The 20,273-nt window shown below is 42.5% G+C and overlaps 1 protein-coding gene across 10 annotated transcripts in view; it reads right to left on the bottom strand.

Moving 5' to 3' along the window:
• Positions 1-17,389, bottom strand: part of LOC110506300 (MAP kinase-activating death domain protein) — an 83,273-nt gene extending 65,884 nt beyond the window's left edge. For all 10 annotated transcript variants that reach the window (XM_021585775.2, XM_036963256.1, XM_036963257.1 and 7 more), the window contains exon 1: positions 17,018-17,389. The gene's annotated coding sequence lies outside the window, so the exon portion shown is untranslated. The remainder of the gene's footprint in view (positions 1-17,017) is intronic.
• Between the last annotated feature and the right edge of the window lie 2,884 nt (positions 17,390-20,273).

Below are 20,273 nucleotides of genomic sequence, written 5' to 3'. Positions count from 1 at the left end.
ATGACTAATCAAAACGTGTTTTCTCATGGCTCGCTCGTCCCTCTGCAGCAGACATATGGTGAGCAACATCGAATCGCAATAAAATCACTATCGAATCACAATACATACAGAATTGTGAAAATCACAAGAATCGCAATACATATAGTATCGGCACCTAAGTATCATGATAATATCGTATCGTGAGGTCCCTGGCAATTCCCAGCTCTAGTGGTTTCCCTGTAATGTTTTAGAAAGCCTACATTAAAATTCCCCAATTACTTTTCTCGCCTCACCAGAAGGTGAACTCGTGGCTCAACTGAAGATGCAAAGTATTTCAAATATCTTCTGTTAAAAAAGACTGAATAACAAAGGAGGTCAGGTGCACAGAGAAAACTGACTGCCGATAGGTAGGCCTACAGAGTACAGTAAGAGTACAGTAAGAGGCCGTTCCTTCTCTTGCTAGAACAACAACAAAAGACACCGCATGTTGCGTAACGGGCTGGTACTGACAAACCGAACATTTCTACATGTAGAATTCCCTGCCACTCGGTGGCCGACAACTTCACTTTGAGCCAATCAGAGAGCACGGACCTCCACATGACAACAACAAAAAAACTAGGGCACCCATCTTGGTGTAATCCACCCCCTTTATCAAACATTGTTCTAATTAAAACAATATTAGCTACATAGTAAAATATTTTTAAAAATAAATGGTTATTGCCCTGCTGAAAAGATAAATTAATCTTCCAGTGCCTGTTGGAAAGCAGACTAAACCAGGTTTTCCCTCTAGGATTTTGCCTGTGTTTGGCTCTATTCCGTGTCTTTTTATCCTTAAAAAAAACCTAGTCCTTGCCGATGACAAGCATGTCCATTACATGATGCATCCACTGCCATGCTTGAAAATATGAAGAGAGGTGATGTGTTGTGTTTGCCCCAAACATAATGCTTGGTATTGAGGCTAATTTCTTTGACATATTTTTTTACAGTTTTACTTTAGTGCCTGCCTTTATTGCAAACAGGATGCATGTTTTGGAAATAGTTTATTCTGTACAGGCTTCCTTCTTTTCACTCTGTCGTTTAAGTTAGTATTGTGGAGTAACTACAGTGTTGTTGATCCATCCTCAGTGTTTTCCTATCACAGCCATTAAACACCGTAAGTGTTTTAAAAAGACACCAATGGCTTCATGGTGACATCCCAGAATGGTTTCCTTCTTCTCCAGCAAATCTTTGTAGTGACTGCGTGAATGTAATTAATAGCTTCACCATGCTCAAAGTGATATTCATTGATTATTTTTTTTACCCATCTACCAATAGGAGCCCTTCTTTGCGGGTCATTGGAAAACCTTCCTGGTCTTTGCGATTGACTCTGGGTTTGAAATTCACTGCTCAACTGAGGGGCCTTACAGATAATTATATGTGTGGGGTACAGAGATGAGGTAGTCATTCAAAAATAATGTTTAAAACTATTATTGCACTCACAGTGAGTCTGTGACTGACTTTGAAAGACTTTCCCATCTAAAACAATTAAGGCTGGTTTATAAATGACGTACGCAACACAAAAACAGTACGCAAAATGGAGAGCCTGCATTCTTGTGTCAAATTATGAATTGTGGGGCTGCACATGTCTGTGTAGGTTTCCTACGCAACACCATTGTGTATAGCTAGCTACTTGTAGTTCTTCAATGCGTCTGTACATAGGGTATAAACTAGGCTTAAGGTATAATTCATTGAAGAAATATTAGCCTACTGAGTGTGTGAAAAACAAGGTGGATCTGAGAGAAAAATCTAACGTCCTTGCTCAACTGGTCATGTGACCTACTTGCTTCCCAGTCAATAATTTTTTATTCCGCCTACAGCCCTACCGGCCTGAGGTAATAACATTCAGCATAGTCGTCATAGCAACCCAACCCTGCTTTCTTCTTGCTCAGCTGTGTGTCGGCTATTCTTAAATCAGAGAACGCTAGTGAGCAGGGCACCATGTTATCAGTGGCACCAAAGGTTTTAATATCTAGGCTAATGGGCCGTTTTACAAAATATGATGAGGTCAAATTAGTACATTTGCCATGACAGCCAGGAAGAATGTAGCCTATATATGGCTCTGGAAAAGGCCTGACCAAATGGCAAGCATCAACAAAAAACCTGACAGGTAAACAAACTTAGCAAAGAACGGAAGAGGACAAGTACCTCAAGTAGACTCAAAGAATAATGTGAATTGGTTCATAAAAGGTGAGGCTGTGATCTAAAATAGGCATAACTGGCCATTCACTGAAAGGTAGCCTAATGTTTGATTAAAGCAGCTCTAGTTCATTCAATTTCCTCAAATGACGCCCCCAGCTCATTTCTTAAGTTGCTCCTTCCACAATAAAGCCGAATTACCTACCCACAGGCCTGGGATATTGATAAAGCTTCATTGCGTGCTCAATTTCAGGTCATACCCGTACAATATTATGCAGACGCCAAAGGCTGGTACAAACAAATGTCCATGGAAGGTTATTCTCAGTCAAAAAAGGCCCACACTGAATTGTCAACAAAGCAACTAGGCCTATAATGGTCTAGAATCTTCATTTAAGATGCCACTGCATGTACGTATGTAACAGTATAATTTTAAACCGTCACCTCGCCCATACCCGGGCGCGAACCAGGGACCTTCTGCACACATCAACAGTCACCCTCGAAGCATCGTTACCCATCGCTCCACAACAGCCGCGGCCCTTGCAGAGCAAGGGGAACTACTACTTCAAGGTCTCAGAGCAAGTGACGTCACTGATTGAAACGCTATTTAGCGCCCACGCTAACTAAGCTAGCCGTTTCACATCCGTTACACGTAGGCCTAGCTTTTTTTCCCTGCTATCAATAACAGAGCAAATACTGCCTGAGCCGCCTTCACTGGTTTGTTTACCTTCCTTCTCGGAGTAGCATAATTAACTTACAAATGTGTGGGCGCTAATGCACTAGGGACCTCAGCAGTGAAGTGTCAGCAAATAACAAATCTATGTGGCCATGTAGAAACTGTGCACGCTTGATATCTTGTTCCCAGTAGCCTTCTTAAATGGTGATAAAATGTCAGCTCCACCTAGCATCTATAATTCAAACGGGGCTTAGGCTACATCTAGAGCCAGACAACGTGATCATTTAACAAAGTAGTCCAGTGCCTACATCTGGACTACTCAGTGCATTCTGCACTAGAAACTAGATACATTTGCAAGTGGTGCCTTTGAAACTACACCCAGAAAGACAAACACTCCACAACCAGATCAGCTTACAAGTAGCCTATATGTTAAAGTAGGTTGTGTTTGATCTGATGGGTATAGGCATCCTCAAATATCAGCCTACTAGGCCTAAGTGGTCAGCAAAAACGAAATAGCCACGGAGAATGAAGTAAAAGCACCAGACCGTCTGGATAGTGTGTGTGCCCGGAGATGGAGACATGAAATACAGGCTGTTCGTGCCATTCATTTGCTAACAGTTTGCCATTTGGAGTGGCTATGGCTGAAACAGCCTGTAGCACACAACAGACTGCAAAAGACTGAATTTGACGCTGAATTTCAATGACTTGGGGGCCTAGACAACATTTACAAAATAATTCAAACCTGTACAAGAAACAAGCTACCATTAGGCCTTGTTCCAACTGGATTCAACTAGGGATGCACAATATATCGGTGAACATATCGGAATCGGACGATATTAGCTAAAAATACCAACATCAGTATTGGCCGATGTCTAGTTTAACGCCGATGTGCAAAACCAATGTCAAAGCTGACGTGCATACCTATATAACGTAGGTACATAACATAATGACGCCAGGTAAAATGTTGAGCTATACGTGCAACACAGCATTCCTAAACTAGCCCACAATGTCTGCTGTGTGGATCGAGCAGTCAACAAGTCGAGCAGTCATTTGAAAGAGTAACAAAATTTCAGCGAGACAACTCAAAGGCAAAATCCATTAAAGCCAAGATAATGGAATTTATTGCCCTTGACAATCAACCGTTCTCCGTCATGGGTAATGTTGGATTTTCCCCGACTGGTCGAGCACCGGTACACACTACCAAGTGCGCAATTTTTCAGATGTTGCCCTACCGGAGTTACACAGTGATAGCGTCGCTGCTGTTAGCTTCCCGACATACATACTATGGAATGCCGTTTGGGTCTTTGCGTGTCAAAAGAGAAACAGTACCACTATCAATGCTGTACAAAAAAAGTCTGCAAACAAGCAAACACCGGCCATGAACGATGTGTCTACAATACCATGTTGATATTGATCAATTATTTGTTTGACCGCAACTTCTGGGATAGCTAGCTTTAGCTTGGTACCTAGCTAGCACGACTACAACCAGCCTGAAAACAATGACCAGTAGAAACTGCAGTCTTTTTCCATTATTCTTAGCAATTATTTAGGAATCGTTGTGAGTAAGTATTAGCTGGGTTGCCACTTGTTGTTTGCCTATTGAAATTGAACTTCAGTTCATGAAAATAAATAGCTAGCAGCTACTTAACTCTGTTGCCCAAACCTAACGTTATAAGCAGCCAGCTAGCTTCATCTGGCTAGTGAGGCTCGACCGGACCGGGTTGTGTGTTGTGAAGCTAGCCACAATAAGGATTAGGCACAAAAGTGGAATTTGAGGCTTGCCTTCAAAATAAAAGTGTGTCATTGACAGTGATGCAAATTAAGACAAATAGTAGAATTATGCCATACTTTTATTTTGAAGGCTAACGGCCAAGCCACTATTGTGGCTAATCCTTATTGTGGCTAGCTTCACAGATGGGTCTGACCAACATTAATCAAATAATAACAGTTTAATAAATTAGGGTTATTTTAGATGATGACACCTAGCTATATATTTAGCTAGCTAACTATAGCTACTGAAACAGATGTTGTTTTGCTATGAATTTGGAGGAAGAACATTATTTGAATCCATGAGCTAGCTAGCTTTTCTTTTTATGGCCAGCATTGTAGGGGCACAAGACAACTTTACCAGCATCATAGCATACGTATCGATGAATCGTTGTGACATATGAAATACGAGTGATAGTGTAATCAATGTGTAATAATTACATCAAACATTTATGAGCGTGTTAAATTATTATGTGAAGTGCAGTCATATTCAGGTCCCGATTTGTCAAATAATGTTATTCAGCGAGACAACTCAAAGGCAAAATCCATTAAAGCCAAATATTTGACACGTCAAATAGTGTTAAATAGTATATTTTTTGACACTCAAAGACCCAAACGGCGTTCCATAGCAATCCTGGTTGAGAATGAACCGACTGAACAAATGAACAACGAAACAGCACAGCAAGTGAAAGAAATAAGTTTTACTTGTAATGGGGACATACGTCAATGCAAACAAAATAACTTTTTGGTCAGAGTGGTGTGTGTGTAACCTTTATTTAACCTTTATTTAACGGCAAGTCAGTTAAGAACAAATGATGGCCTAACCCGGACGACGCTGGGCCAATTGTGCGCCGCCCTATGGGACTCCCAATCACGTCCGGATGTGATACAGCCTGGATTCGAGCCAGGGACTGTAGTGACGACTCTTGCACTGAGATGCAGTGATTTAGACCTCTGCGTCCATGTGTGTTTGTTAACTATTTAACTGTACTAGAATGCTTAAAAGGCAGCTAAAATTTTAAGTATAGGTATCTTTTTTTTGGCAAGGAAAATATCGTATTTCGGTATTGGCCAGAAATGTCATATTGGTGCATCACTAGATTCAACTCTAATGAATCTATGGGCAAAAACTAGGGCTGGGAATCGCCAGGGACCTCACGATACAATATTATCACAATACATAGCTGCCGAAAACAGATATATTGCGATTCTCACAATTCTATATGTATTGCGATTTCATACTGCAAATATATTGCTATTTGACGTTCCAAATACACTACCGGTCAAAGTTTTAGAACACTCATTCAAGGGTTTTTCTTTATTTTCTACATTGTAGAATAAAAGTGAAGACATCAAAACTATGAAATTACACATTTGGAATCATGAAGTAACCAGAAAAGTGTTAAACAAATCAAAATATTTTTTTACACTTGAGATTCTTCAAATAGCCTTGATGACAGCTTTGCACACTCTTGGCATTCTCTCAACCAGCTTCATGGAGGTAGTCACATGGAATGTATTTCAAGGTGTGCCTTGTTAAAAGTTAATTTGTGGAATTTCTTTCCTTCTTAATGCATTTGAGCCAATCAATTGTGTTGTGACAAGGTAGGGGGTATACAAAAGATAGCCCTATTTGGTAAAAGACAAAGTCCATATTTTGGCAAGAACAGCTCAAATAAGCAAAGAGAAACAACAATCCATCATTACTTTAAGACATGAAGGTCAGTCAATATGGAGAACTTCAAGAACTTTGTTAGTATCTTCAAGTGGGTTTGGCAGATGACAGGGGAACGCATCGTACCATCTGTAAAGTTGGGTGAAGGAAGAATAATAGTCTGGGGATGTTTTTCATGGTTTATGCCAAGGTCCCTTAGTTCCAGTGAAGGGAAATCTTAATGCTATAGCATTCAATGACATTCTAGACAATTCTGTGCTTCCAACTTTGTGGCAAGAGTTTGGGGAAGCCCTTTCCTGTTTCAGCATGACAATGCACAAAGTGAGGTCCATACAGAATTGGTTTGTCGAGATCGTTGTGGAAGAACTTGACTGGCCTGCACAGAGCCCTGACGTCAACCACATTGAACACCTCTATGGAGGAATTGAAACACCGGCTGCGCCGCCAGGCCTAATCGTCCAACATCAGTGCCCGACCTCACTACTGCTCATAGCTGAATGGAAGCAAGTCCCGACAGCAATGTTCCAACATTTACTGGAAAGCCTTCCCAGAAGAGTGGAGGCTGTTATAGCAGCAAAGAGGGGACCAACTCCATATCAATGCTCATGCCTTTGGAATGAGATGTTTGACGGGCAAGTGGCCACATACTTTCGGTCATGTAGTGCATGTCTGCTGCAGAGAGAGAGAGCATGACAAAATGAGTTTTTATCAGTCACGGAAACAAAAGTGCTGAAAACATGTTGGCTAATCATTTAAAAAGAAGATGAATAACAAGCTATAAGATGAAAAATAGTTCTGGAGCAGGTACAACTGACTAGGGCTAACTAACACTCCCTAGCAAAAAAAATATATACACTGCTCAAAAAAAATAAAGGGAACACTCTCAAGCCAAGTCAATCACACTTCTGTAAAATCAAACTGTCCACTTAGGAAGCAACACTGATTGACAATAAATTGCACATGCTGTTGTGCAAATGGAATAGACAACAGGTGGAAATTATAGGCAATTAGCAAGACACCCCCGATAAAGGAGTGGTTCTGCAGGTGGTGACCACAGACCACTTCTCAGTTCCTATGCTTCCTGGCTGATGTTTTGGTCACTTTTGAATGCTGGCGGTGCTTTCACTCTAGTGGTAGCATGAGACGGAGTCTACAACCCACACAAGTGGCTCAGGTAGTGCAGCTCATCCAGGATGGCACATCAATGCGAGATGTGGCAAGAAGGTTTGCTGTGTCTGTCAGCATAGTGTCCAGAGCATGGAGGCGCTACCAGGAGACAGGTCAGTACATCAGGAGACGTGGAGGAGGCCGTAGGAGGGCAACAACCCAGCAGCAGGACCGCTACCTCCGCCTTTGTGCAAGGAGGAGCAGGAGGAGCACTGACAGAGCCCTGCAAAATGACCTCCATCAGGCCACATATGTGCATGTGTCTGCTCAAACGGTCAAAAACAGACTCCATGAGGGTGGTATGAGGGCCCGACGTCCACAGGTGGGGGTTGTGCTTACAGCCCAACACAGTGTAGGACGTTTGGCATTTGCCAGAGAACACCAAGATTGGCAAATTCGCCACTGGCGCCCTGTGCTCTTCACAGATGAAAGCAGGTTCACACCGAGCACATGTGACAGACGTGACAGTCTGGAGAAGCCGTGGAGAACATTCTGCTGCCTGCAACATCCTCCAGCATGACCGGTTTGGCGGTGGGTCAGTCATGGTGTGGGGTGGCATTTCTTTGGGGGGCCGCACAGCCCTCCATGTGCTCGCCAGAGGTAGCCTGACTATCATTAGGCCCTGGGTTCCTCCTAATGCAAGACAATGCTAGACCTCATGTGGCTGGAGTGTGTCAGCAGTTCCTGCAAGAGGAAGGCATTGCTGCTATGGACTGGCCCGCCCGTTCCCCAGACCTGAATCCAATTGAGCACATCTGGGACATCATGTCTCGCTCCATCCACCAACGCCACGTTGCACCACAGACTGTCCAGGAGTTCATCACCTCATCAGGAGCATGCCCAGGCGTTGTAGGGAGGTCATACAGGCACGTGGAGGCCACACACACTACTGAGCCTCATTTTGACTTGTTTTAAGGACATTACATCAAAGTTGGATCAGCCTGTAGTGTGGTTTTCCACTTTAATTTTAAATGTGACTCCAAATCCAGACCTCCATGGGTTGATAAATTTGACTTCCATTGATCATTTTTGTGTGATTTTGTTGTCAGCACATTCAACTATGTAAAGAAAAAAGTATTTAATAAGAATATTTCATTCATTCAGATCTAGGATGTGTTATTTTAGTGTTCCCTTTATTTTTTTGAGCAGTGTACATATATGCACACACACAGAGAGAGAATAAAATTCCTATAGTTACAGTTCCTATAAGTAAATCAGTCAATTGAAATAAATTCATTAGGCACTAATCTATGGATTTTATATGACTGGGCAGGGTCACAGCCATGGATGGGCATAGCCCCACCAACCTGTGAGACAGGCCCAGCCAATCAGAATTAGTTCTCTCACAAAAGGGCTTCATTACAGACATAAATAATCCTCAGCACTCCCCACTCAGACGACCCCGCAGGTGAAGAAGCCGTATGTGAAGGTCCTGGGCTGGCGTAGTTACATGTGGTCTGCGGTTGAGAGGCCGGTTGGACATACTGCCAAATTATCTAAAATAATGTTGAGTAGTTAATTGGTAGAGAAATTAACATTAAATTATTTGGCAACAGCTCTGGTAGACATTGCTGCAGTCAGCATGCCAATTGCACGCTCCCTCAAAACTTAAGGCATCTGTGGCATTGTGTTGTGTGACAAAACCACACATTTTAGAGTGGCCTTTTATTGTCCCCAGCATGAGGTGCACCTGTGTAACGATCCTATTGTTTAATCAGCTTCTTGATATGCCACACCGGTCAGGTGGATGTATTATCTTGGCAAATGAGAAATGCTCACTAACAGGAATGTCAACAAATTTGTACATAAAATTTGAAAGAAATAAGCTTTTTATGGTTTTTATATGGTACATTTCGGGGATTTCAGCTCATACAACCAACACTTTACATGTTGCATTTAGATTTTTGTTCAGTGTATATAAAAATAAATCGATACTTGGAGTCAAAGTATCAATATAAATTAGTCCAAAATAATATTGTGATATGTAACTATGAATCCCCCCCCCCCATCACTAGCAAATTCTGTTTGGAAATGCCACATAGCTAAACTGATGTCCTTTTGAAATGTCCTTTTGATTGGAAAATGTATTGTTTTATGTTTACAGTTAGGGCCTAGCTGGGCCGGCCATTTCTGTCCAATATATAGCAAAACATTTGTAACTGCCACCTTCAGTATGCCACATTAATGACAACACCAGAGTTTTTATATCTGTCCTGGACGTGAAGGCCCCCAGCATCAACATACAGAGCTGACAACATACACAATTTCCCCACCAAAACCAACAACCCTTCTTCACTATGCACTGTGTACACTATGCGTTGCATGCCAGGTTTCAATAGCTGCACAATTTTAACATTGTGACATATTGAAATAGAGTTATTGAAAATACACATTGTAGGGTAGGGGTATCAGAGCTAGAGCTCCAGGTCAAAGTTTACCAATGCAACAGCAACACTGGCAAAACACAAGATACACTGTAAACCTCTCAGCTGCCTCATCTGACAAGAGGTGAGACCTGGGTCAAGCAATCAAAGCCTTCCTTTCTCGGAGAGCAGGCTAGCGTAATGACTGAGCCATGTGGGAGAAAGCAGACCCCCACAAATCGAATCATCTTCACAGGCTAAATAATGGCACAGGTTAAGGCAACAGCTGAATCTGGTCAGAGCGGTCTACTCTGCAGGAGGCACTGACTGGTTATGTAAGCATTGGGGGGAGGTATGATTCACACAACATGCAAACCAACTATTACCAGTAACACTGAACTGCAACCAAGATGGAAAGGATGTAACCTATTGCAGTGGCCTCACATTTTTTTAAATAGCCAGATTGTCCCTTTATTGGACAAGACAACGTCTTGATAGTTTTGCTGAGAACAAACTAAAACTGCGGAAAGACACCTAGAAACATTAAAACATAGGTACACAAAAGTGCTGTACAGTTGGGAATATTCTGAAGTACTGCATTTTCACCATTCACTGGAAATTGGTACCCTTGGTGGTGTTTCAAAACATGAAAATGACTCCATCACACCAGCTAGCTGGCCATGGTCTCAAAGTAAATAAACAAATGTGTCTCTCTCTCTTGGTCCCTAAAGGGACAGATCTTGATGTTGTGGCTAGTGTGCCAGCATTCAGACATAGGCCTAATATAGTTTAAAAAAGGTTAAATTAAAAAAACATATATATTGAATATTATGCCTTTATCAAATGAAGAAGACACCGACTAGTACAAGCAAAACTGCTTGAGTAGTACTCATGAAAATATTTAAGCTATAGGCTTGAGCTTCTTTCTCATTCTTGCAATGTCATCATAATTTGCCTGACGTGCAACTGCAGCTAGACAGTTCAAGACTGTGTCCTTCGCTCCAGCCTGCCTTCGCCGTCATTGACAGAACTGCGGGAGAGCAGTGCCCGACTGACGGGGGCCAAATACACCTTCTACTGGTGTCCTAGCTATTGTTAGCACTCAGTGTCCTTCACTGAACACCTGCCCTTGTCTTTGATAACAGAACTGCGGGAAAACAGTGCCAGACAGGCGGGAGTGAAGTACAGTCTACCGGTGTGCTAGCTAGCGACCTTTCCCACCTGCTGTGTACAGGAGTCCTAGCTAGCTAGAGGGCTCACACAGTGTCCTTCGCTCCTGCCTGCCGAACACCTGCCCTCGCCATCGTTAACAAAACTGCCCGGAAAGCTGTGCCCAATCAGGGATGCAAACTGGTGAGGGCCCAAAAAGGTGACACTTTTTTTCTTCTTCACTGAAACATGCAAAAAAAATCCCTAGCTAAATAAACAACAAAGCATACAGTGCCTTGCGAAAGTATTCGGCCCCCTTGAACTTTGCGACCTTTTGCCACATTTCAGGCTTCAAACATAAAGATATAAAACTGTATTTTTTTTGTGAAGAATCAACAACAAGTGGGACACAATCATGAAGTGGAACGACATTTATTGGATATTTCAAACTTTTTTAACAAATCAAACTGAAAAATTGGGCGTGCAAAATTATTCAGCCCCCTTAAGTTAATACTTTGTAGCGCCACCTTTTGCTGCGATTACAGCTGTAAGTCGCTTGGGGTATGTCTCTATCAGTTTTGCACATCGAGAGACTGACATTTTTTCCCATTCCTTCTTGCAAAACAGCTCGAGCTCAGTGAGGTTGGATGGAGAGCATTTGTGAACAGCAGTTTTCAGTTCTTTCCACAGATTCTCGATTGGATTCAGGTCTGGACTTTGACTTGGCCATTCTAACACCTGGATATGTTTATTTTTGAACCATTCCATTGTATATTTTGCTTTATGTTTTGGATCATTGTCTTGTTGGAAGACAAATCTCCGTCCCAGTCTCAGGTCTTTTGCAGACTCCATCAGGTTTTCTTCCAGAATGGCCCTGTATTTGGCTCCATCCATCTTCCCATCAATTTTAACCATCTTCCCTGTCCCTGCTGAAGAAGCAGGCCCAAACCATGATGCTGCCACCACCATGTTTGACAGTGGGGATGGTGTGTTCAGCTGTGTTGCTTTTACGCCAAACATAACGTTTTGCATTGTTGCCAAAAAGTTCAATTTTGGTTTCATCTGACCAGAGCACCTTCTTCCACATGTTTGGTGTGTCTCCCAGGTGGCTTGTGGCAAACTTTAAACACTTTTTATGGATATCTTTAAGAAATGGCTTTCTTCTTGCCACTCTTCCATAAAGGCCAGATCTGTGCAATATACGACTGATTGTTGTCCTATGGACAGAGTCTCACACCTCAGCTGTAGATCTCTGCAGTTCATCCAGAGTGATCATGGGCCTCTTGGCTGCATCTCTGATCAGTCTTCTCCTTGTATGAGCTGAACGTTTAGAGGGACGGCCAGGTCTTGGTAGATTTGCAGTGGTCTGATACTCCTTCCATTTCAATATTATCGCTTGCACAGTGCTCCTTGGGATGTTTAAAGCTTGGGAAATCTTTTTGTATCCAAATCCGGCTTTAAACTTCTTCACAACAGTATCTCGGACCTGCCTGGTGTGTTCCTTGTTCTTCATGATGCTCTCTGCGCTTTTAACGGACCTCTGAGACTATCACAGTGCAGGTGCATTTATACGGAGACTTGATTACACACAGGTGGATTGTATTTATCATCATTAGTCATTTAGGTCAACATTGGATCATTCAGAGATCCTCACTGAACTTCTGGAGAGAGTTTTCTGCACTGAAAGTAAAGGGGCTGAATAATTTTGCACGCCCAATTTTTCAGTTTTTGATTTGTTAAAAAAGTTTGAAATATCCAATAAATGTCGTTCCACTTCATGATTGTGTCCCACTTGTTGTTGATTCTTCACAAAAAAATACAGTTTTATATCTTTATGTTTGAAGCCTGAAATGTGGCAAAAGGTCGCAAAGTTCAAGGGGGCCGAATACTTTCGCAAGGCACTGTATGCTCTACATGCTCTGTCCGTGTGTGCAAAATAAAAAGTGGTTAATGTGAACCTAACTCACAGCTGAAAAATTTAAAGGAAGCAATCCAATGTTATTTGTTGCCTAGACTTCACTGCACATGACACTAAAGTCTTGAGAAAAAACATTACACTAATATTGCAGTTAGCCATGACAGCCTTTATAATAGAATGCTTGTGACCACACACACACATCTAAATATTGCACTTGGAGAAAAAAAACATCTTAAAGTTGAAATAGAATGAAACAAACAGGCATTCTATTTTGCTCTATTATAGTGGCAACTATAGTAGACACCGATTAAGTGCACAAGGCTACATGTGTGCAAAAAATAACGTTCACACAGTAAAATAATGGAATACTCCCCCCTCACTCCAACCAGGCCCAGCTCCAGCTACACTTGATCCCTGAATCCACTTGTTAAAACCTGTTGCGACTCCAGGGGCAGTATTTTCATTTTTGGGAAAAAAACGTTCCCATTTTAAAACGGGATATTTTGTCAGGACAAGATGCTAGAATATGCATATAATTGACAGCTTTGGATAGAAAACACTCTTAACGTTTCCAAAATTGTAACGATATTGTCTGTGAGTATAACAGAACTGATGTTGCAGGCGAAAGCCTGAGAAAAATCCAATCCGGAAGTGCCCCATACTTTGAAAGCGCTGCGATCCAATGAGTCCCTATTGAGCTGTGAATGTGCTATCAACCAGCTTACGCTTTCTACGTATTCCCCAAGGTGTCTACAGCATTGTGACGTAGTTTTACGCATTTATGTTGAAGAATAGCCGTAGGCGGCTACATTGCGTAAGTGGTCACCTGATGGCTCCCAGGGTGACTCTCGCGTAAAATACAGAGGTAGCCATTACTCCAATCGGTCCTACTGAAAAACTAATTGTCCCGACAGATATATTATCGAATAGATATTAGAAAAACACCTTGAGGATTGATTATAAACAACGTTTGCCATGTTTCTGTCGATTTTTATGGAGCTAATTTGGAATATTTTTAGGCGTTTTCGTGACTGCGATTTCTCAGCCAAACGTGAAGAACAAACGGAGCTATTTAGCCTACAAAAATAATATTTTGGGGAAAAATGAACTTTGGCTATCTACCTGGGAGTCTCGTGAGTGAAAACATCCGAAGTTCATCAAAGGTAAACTATTTAATTTGATTGCTTTTCTGATTTTCGTGACAAGGTTGCCTGCTGCTAGCAAGGCATAATGCTATGCTAGTCTATGATAAACTTACACAAATGCTTGTCTAGCTTTGGCTGTAAAGCATATTTTGAAAATCTGAGATGACAGGGTGATTAACAAAAGGCTAAGCTGTGTTCCAATATATTTCACTTGTGATTTTCATGAATAGGAAGATTTTCTAGGAAGATTTATGTCCGTTGCGTTATGCTAATTAGTGTCAGGCGATGATTACGCTCCCGGACCCGGGATGGGGAGTCAAAAGAAAAATAAACAAGCAACGCCTCATTTTCACCTAATTCTCTCATCCTGAAAATGAACCACAATATTATTGTAGAGGGAAAACATTAGTTCACAGATAGTAGTTAGTTAGCGAGTTTGCTAGTCAACATTTTACAGATTGCCAGGGTCCAGTAAGCAACTACGGCGTTATAACTTGAGGAACAGCAAGGAGTCGTAACGTTATACCAGTTAATACTATAGCGAATTGGTTAGGTTACTAATGTTAGCTCATCTGATGTTGTAACATTAGCTAGCTAACGTTAGCTGCCTGACTTTATTAGCCAGCTAATTGTCACACCATAAACTCAATTATTTGATCAGTGAAGTTGGCTAATGTTGCTCAACATTTCTCTGGCTAGCTAACGGAGAATTCGATCCAGCTAACGTAAACTCACCCCATTCCGCACAAATGTGCGCAACCGCAGCATTTAAACGAGGCTACAAAGAAAACTAATGGGACTGTAGCGACTGTGTTGATGTCAAAATCTGGGGTGTGAACTAGGTTTCTATTCAAGCATTGATCGACATGGTAATGGCTCTATAGTATTGGAGAAAAGTTGAAAAAAACGGACCCTCCGTTACACCGTGGCGTGTAATGTCGTAACGTACAGCACACATAAAGCTATTTCTGTCTTACAATCTCGCTCCACCAGGTGTAGCACTTCTCTAAACCTTTAAAAACAAGAAATGGACAGTGACGGGGGTAAGGGGGGATACCTAGTCATTTTTTGCGTCATCATTGCATGCGATCATCATTCTCAAAGCCGCTGTTTACTTCTAAGATCACTTTAGCACCGCCCTAAAAACCCTATTCAAATTCGACACAAACCTTCAAATAGGTATGTAATGACACATTATATAAACTCTTTACAGTGTTTTATTTACATTTTAGAGGCAATAAGGTGATAAGTTGTACAGATCAGGTGAAAAAAAGCTATTTTCCCACACGTGATCTCTCCATCTCACTATCACGCATTAGTTTTGCTTCCCCACCCACCATTTTTAAAAAGACCCGACGGGGCTCATTGCCTGCTTGAATTATGCAGAAACGGGCAGTGTTTAGGTCATGTAATTGATTCTGTTAGAATGGGGAGAAATTGTGCTTTACAATGGTATTGACATTACAGGCGATGTACGAGTTTACGCAAGTTTACGTTAGCAGGATAGTTAACAATGCTAACAATACTTGTTCCACCACACCTTCTCCCTCACCTTAAACCTTCCAAATGCCAGTTGTTTTTCAGTTACAGCTCATGAAGTACGCTTCATCACCTTCTCACCCCTCCATAGACAGACTTTACACCTACCTCTTCGTTATCATTCAGGGGACGTGCTGCTGTAAATGGCAAACTGCCGTCCTACTCTCTGCTGTCTTTCCAGAGCACGCGATGATGCTGTAACAAGCAAATTGGTTGTCTCTTCTCTCTTCAGTCGCGTGCTGCATTCTGCTGTTATGTGAACGATTGGCTGAGCCTTGGATACAGACAATATTGCTACAAACGCACATCACTCGTCGTATCTACACGAACACGTATGTCCCCTATTTTGGATTCTAAACGGCGAATTTCGCCAAAAGGTGACTAGTTTTCATCCCTGCCGATAGGCGAGGGGCAATGGACACCATCTACCTAGTGATGCTACGTTTGATACTGGAGCTCAGAGGCACACGTCGAAATCGGCAAGTGTACTTCAAAGCAGGGTGCCGATGTATGTATCAATTTATCAGAAGCATGTGATCAATGACATCCGAAGCTTCGTTTTGTTGAACAACCACCTGATCGGTTTGGCAGAAGACAAAAAGGCTACGTTGCACACACGCTACAGGATGTGGGACGTCATCTATAATAATTTGGCTGCTCTAAATTCTTTTGACCAGCAGGTGCCAATAGTAAGCGTGTTGGTCAAAGACTCGAGTAATGGACCTATTTGACAGAATTGAGTGACAAGCCTCAATGCTTCAGGAAGCTTAGTTTCCCGTCACTATAGCTAAGGAGTGTTGCCCCGTCACTTCTTCTGTGGGGTTTATCAGCGGTTGGCATCCAATGTTATGGTGCATTACCGCCACCTACTGTACTAAAGCCCCCCCCCCCCACCACTCCCGCCTGTGTACCAGCTTAAAAACGGACCAATAGAAGTATACAGAGGGGTTCCTGCTAATGCTGGAACGCCCCAAATTGCGGGTCGTAATGGCGCCCTTCTCGGCAAGCTACACATAGCCTGATTTGCTGGCTCGATAGAGCTAAACTATGACACTACCTCACGCTGTCTGGACGGAATAAGGAAGACAGTGGTGAAGGTGACTTAAATTATGTGAAACGGAAAAGTTACCTCCAAATGGTTGACAAGTCCCGTGTTTAATTACAATAAGGACGTGGATATTATATCTACAACGACCCGCATGTAATTGTTGTTCCAGTGTTAAGCACCATCTATATTCAGCGTCCTTCAGGACAGGTACAGAGCAAACCCAACTCCATCACTTATACGTACGTCACGAGTGCATTAGCTAACAGCTATCGTAAGTAGCGGACTGCCTATCTTTGAGTTTGTTTACCATGGCAAGTAACATAATATTTGGTCGATCTGTACTCATTGACGTTGTCACATTTGTGATGGTTGTGAAATGATCAACCAAGATGCGAATTGAAAATGCAAGAACATCTTACCTAGCAGTGTTAGCTAGGTGGCTAGCAATACTCGCTAGCTGTCGTCGACGTCGGCCTGGTATGTTGTTGGTGGTAGAAAGAAAGCCAGTGAGATGAATTGAGACGTATTTCAAATAGCGAGATGTAATAAGTATCCTGGATCCAGTTTCCAGAGATGGCGATTCAACAGCTCTTCAATGTGTATTTTTAAATCCACGCCTAATTTTAGCCTGTGAACTGCTAGTTTGCTTGCACACGTATGATTATTGGCATAAAACCCGTCTTCATAACATTTCCTCCATATCATCTGCAGGGACAGGAGTTCCGCGGGTGGGGGCAGACTACAATTGTGAGACCTATTGTGAAGCTAGCCACAATCGTGGATTTTGCGGTTTGTCTTCAAAATAAAAGTCCCTCATTGAAAGTGATGCAAATGGACACAGTTGAATCATATCATGTCATATGTGGACAATATAATGTTAAACAAGGTGGGCATGTTATATACATTTAACAATCAGTTGAAATCGCAAAGTGGATGTATTAGACTTCATAATTGCATTGGGGGCATACTTATCTGTACAGCCTTAACTATGGCTTGTGGTTCAATCACATGGGGTATCAGTCCACTCAGTGACACCCACAGAACAACTGTGAAGCTCTTATTGTAGGACTTTGACTGTGGGCTTAGTCAGCCTACTGTATATTTATATTCATAATCATATTGCACTGTACAGTCTTACCTATGGATTGTGGATCAATGAAATGGGGTATCAGTCTGCTCAGTGACACCCAGGGCCACATACACTTCTCAAAAAAATAAAGGGAACACTTAAACAACACAATGTAACTCCAAGTCAATCAATCACACACTGAAATCAAACTGTCCACTTAGGAAGCAACACTGATTGACAAATTTCACATGCAGTTGTGCAAATGGAATAGACAACAGGTGGAAATTATAGGCAATTAGCAAGACACCCCCGATAAAGGAGTGGTTCTGCAGGTGGTGACCACAGACCACTTCTCAGTTCCCATGCTTCCTGGCTGATGTTTTGGTCACTTTTGAATGCTGGCGGTGCTTTCACTCTAGTGGTAGCATGAGACGGAGTCTACAACCCACACAAGTGGCTCAGGTAGTGCAGCTCATCCAGGATGGCACATCAATGCGAGATGTGGCATGAAGGTTTGCTGTGTCTGTCAGCGTAGTGTCCAGAGCATGGAGGTGCTACCAGGAGACAGGCCAGTACATCAGGAGACGTAGAGGAGGCCGTAGGAGGGCAACAACCCAGCAGCAGGACCGCTACCTCCGCCTTTGTGCAAGGAGGAGCAGGAGAAGCACTGCCAGAGCCCTGCAAAATTACCTCCAGCAGGCCACAAATGTGCATGTGTCTGCTCAAACGGTCAGAAACAGACTCCATGAGGGTGGTATGAGGGCCCGACGTCCACAGGTGGGGGTTGTGCTTACAGCCCAACACTGTGCAGGACGTTTGGCATTTGCCAGACAACACCAAGATTGGCAAATTCGCCACTGGCGCCCTGTGCTCTTCACAGATGAAAGCAGGTTCACACTGAGCACATGTGACAGACGTGACAGAGTCTGGAGACGCCGTGGAGAACGTTCTGCTGCCTGCAACATCCTCCAGCATGACCGGTTTGGCGGTGGGTCAGCCATGTGCTCGCCAGAGGTAGCCTGACTGCCATTAGGTACCGAGATGAAATCCTCAGACCCCTTGTGAGACCATATGCTGGTGCGGTTGGCCCTGGGTTCCTCCTAATGCGAGACAATGCTAGACCTCATGTGGCTGGAGTGAGTCAGCAGTTCCTGCAAGAGGAAGGCATTGATGCTATGGACTGGCCCGCCCGTTCCCCAGACCTGAATCCAATTGAGCACATCTGGGACATCATGTCTTGCTCCATCCACCAACAGACTGTCCAGGAGTTGGCGGATGCTTTAGTCCAGGTCTTGGAGGAGATCCCTCAGGAGACCATCCACCACCTCATCAGGAGCATGCCCAGGCGTTGTAGGGAGGTCATACAGGCACGTGGAAGCCACACACACTACTGAACCTCATTTTTACTTGTTTTAAGAACATTACATCAAAGTTGGATCAGCCTGTAGTGTGGTTTTCCACTTTAATTTTGAGTGTGACTCCAAATCCAGACCTCCACGGGTTGATACATTTGACTTCCATTGATCATTTTTGTGTGATTTTGTTGTCAGCACATTCACCTATGTAAAGAAAAAAGTATTTAATAAGAATATTTCATTCATTCAGATCTAGGATGTGTTATTTTAGTGTTCCCTTTATTTTTTTGAGCAGTGTATATTAGCGGTGTAGCTCTTATTGCAGGACATTGACTGTGGGAAATCACTTCAGTACAATATGAATGTCAATACACACAATAGGATGACAGGGGAAGTGATTTCCCACAGTCAAAGTCCCGCAATATGAGCTACGATATTGCATCCACAGTTGTTTTCTGTGGATGCCACTGCGTGGACTGATACCCAACTTCATTGATCCAGAATCCATAAGTAAGTCTGTACAGTGCAATATGAATGTCCAATACACATTGAGATGGACTGGTAAGCTTAATGTGGCTCATTTCACAGTAGTTTCAGTCCCACAATATGAGGGTAAACTCTTCAGTTCTGTAGGTGTCACTGAGTAGACTGATACCCCATTTCCTTGATCGCCAATCCATAGGTAAGGCTGTACAGAGAAATACAAGTATGCCCCCAATGCAATTCAGAAGTTTATTTGTATCCATTTGCATCACTTTCAATGAGGGACTTTTTGTTGTAGGTAATCCTTACTATGCTAGCTTCACATAGGTTATTGGGGGACTGGACAGAGAGCTAGAAAGTCACTTTGCTGCCACTACAGCAGAACACTTTTTTAAAACACATTTTACATGCATTTGTCAAATGATTGCATTGTGCCACATTGGGTCGATTTGTTATTGTCAGTTCTTAGTCCAATACTGAATGCAGGCCCTTGACATCCAATTAACTGAAATGAGTTAATGGACATAAAGGGTCCCTAAATTGTCCAGAAATTCAAGGATTGTATAGTTCAACAAAACATCGCCAACACTGTATTCATTAGCAACTAAAACTTGCTTAGTGTACCTTTAGTCATCGTTACAATGTAAACTGAACAAAGATTTTACTGAGTTACAGTTCATCAGGAAATCAGTCAACTAAATATATTAATTAGGCCCTAATCTATGGATTTCATATGACTGGGCAGGGGCACAGCCATGGGTGAGTCAG

The sequence above is a fragment of the Oncorhynchus mykiss genome, chromosome 26 (assembly GCF_013265735.2).
Source record: "Oncorhynchus mykiss isolate Arlee chromosome 26, USDA_OmykA_1.1, whole genome shotgun sequence".
In the NCBI taxonomy this organism is placed as follows: Eukaryota; Metazoa; Chordata; class Actinopteri; order Salmoniformes; family Salmonidae; genus Oncorhynchus; species Oncorhynchus mykiss.
This window is presented reverse-complemented; position numbering and strand designations above follow the sequence as displayed.